The sequence below is a fragment of the Nicotiana sylvestris genome, chromosome 6 (genome assembly GCF_000393655.2).
Source record: "Nicotiana sylvestris chromosome 6, ASM39365v2, whole genome shotgun sequence".
In the NCBI taxonomy this organism is placed as follows: domain Eukaryota; kingdom Viridiplantae; phylum Streptophyta; class Magnoliopsida; order Solanales; family Solanaceae; genus Nicotiana; species Nicotiana sylvestris.
Genome location: NC_091062.1, coordinates 34,928,217 through 34,930,463, shown reverse-complemented (window position 1 = coordinate 34,930,463; position 2,247 = coordinate 34,928,217).

Sequence of the window (2,247 nt, the reverse complement as noted above, 5' to 3'; positions counted from 1 at the left end):
TTATAACGTGCCGAAATGTACTTATACTACTCGGATTGACACCAAATTTTGCGGGCAAGTCTTAAATGTTATATTGGACCTGTACTGGGCTCTAGAACCAACATACAAGCCCGATACTAACGTGATCAATCATTATTTAGTTTCTTTAAATCCTTAGAATTTTAGTTTAACAATTTTTAATAAAAATTCATTACTCGGGCTAGGGACCTCGGAATTCGATTTCGGGCATACGCTCAGGTCCCATATTTTCCTACGGACCCTCCGGGACAGTCAAAACATAAATCCGGGCCCGTTTGCTAAAAATATTGACCAAAGTCAAACTTATCCTTTTAAGAAAATCCTAAGGAATCAAATGAGCATATTTCAACCCAAACTCTTCCAAATCCCGAACCAACCATCCCCGCAGGTCGTTAATTTGTTAAAGCAAATACGAAAAGTTTTATTTAGGCGGACGGGGTTCTAAAAAGTAATACGACCAGTCGGGTCGTTACAGAAACTATACTGATCATGTCCTGATATACCATTGACTTCTCAGCCAACTTATTATCTGGAAAAAGATACAAAAAAGTGTTGTTGAAACGTTTACTTGGGAAACAACGGCCACCTTTCTGCGAATCTTCCCATTACAATTGGCTCATTGATGGTAGAGAACAACACGATTACAACCTGGAGGAAGTGCAGATATTTGAACATTATGACTAGAAATATAACGTCATCTTAAACAAGTTTACAATCCAATGCATTATCTTAGTATTAGTATATACCATGCTATAACTACATTTAATCATCTTAGTATTAGTATACACAACAAGTTTCAATTGATACTCTATGTTGCCTTGGTCAGGCTGGTACACAAAACAAAGCTGCTCCAGAAACAAATGGCCACTTAATTTTGAGTAACACAGCTGAAGTAACAAGGGAAATCCAGCTAAAACATGGTAACGTTCAGAAAGCGCTTGTGAGCATCTTAGAAGAAGGAAAATAGATATATTGGGTGGTTACAGAGAAATTAATATGCCAACACCTCAATTTTTACTCAAGTATTTCAGCTTGTTCTTATCTCTAAATTAAGCAGAGGAACCTGATCCAGAGAGCCCTGAAAAAGGTGTTTTTTTGGTTCTATACTCCTACCAAATAAGAAAAGATGCAAAGAACAACACTATATGAATGCAACATAACTTCTCTTTTCAACAAAGTACATATTTCAGAGGCCTCAAATCGAATTTGAAATAAGCCAAAAAGAAATTACAAGGTTGTCAATTATAAGTCAGACCTTCAAGAATTTATGTGGAACTCTCTAAAAGATTCCAACAATTAAAATAATCTAATTTAAGTATCTGAAAATTTTGCAGTCACAATGTTGCACTACCAAGTCATCTACCGAACAACATCGATAAGTCAAAAAACGTACACCAAATTCACATGAACTATGGAGAAGGTATAACACTAGACATAGTATCTCTATGTCTTGATATTTCCAACTTAGAATCTTTTTTTCGAAAAACAAAAGGTACTAACTAATAAGCTTTAAAAATGAATAAGTGTCTTCAATTTTTATAGAGATTTAGGAAAATTTCCTTTTCTTCAATCGATAATATGCGGTACAGAATGCATATTTATACACCTATTTTAGGAATCAAACTAGGGACAATTACAGCTATACTAAGTACAAGTGTGTAATTCTTAATTTTTTGTCCTACTCATGTTTGCACTATGACATGTACAACTATACATTGCATTTGGATAGTGATGTTCTTGAAGGAACAAGTGTGTCACGACCCAATCCCCACACCCGGTCGTGATGGAACCTCTCATGAAGACAAGGCCAGCCAGACCAAAACAGAATACCTCTTTCAAATAGTTAATCATCATAACAGTAATAACATATAATATAATACTCATAAATTGCGGAATTTAACGATAATAACAGCAGGAACCATCCCGACACATCCCAAACCGGGGTGTCACAAGTCATGAGCTACTACAGAATCTGCTATAGGTTTACAAAGCACGAAATCCGATACAATAGTCTGAAGAAAACATAAATGATAGAGGATAAGAGAGACAAGGGGCTGCGGACGTCAACAGCTACCTCGTAACTCCAAATCACCGCCTAGCCTGGAAGGAATCAGCGCTCAGGTGCGGACTCTACTATACCTGAATCTGCACACATGGTGCAGGGAGTAATGTGAGTACTCCGACTTAGTGAGTAATAATTACAAATAATGGCTGAAAGTATGAAAACAC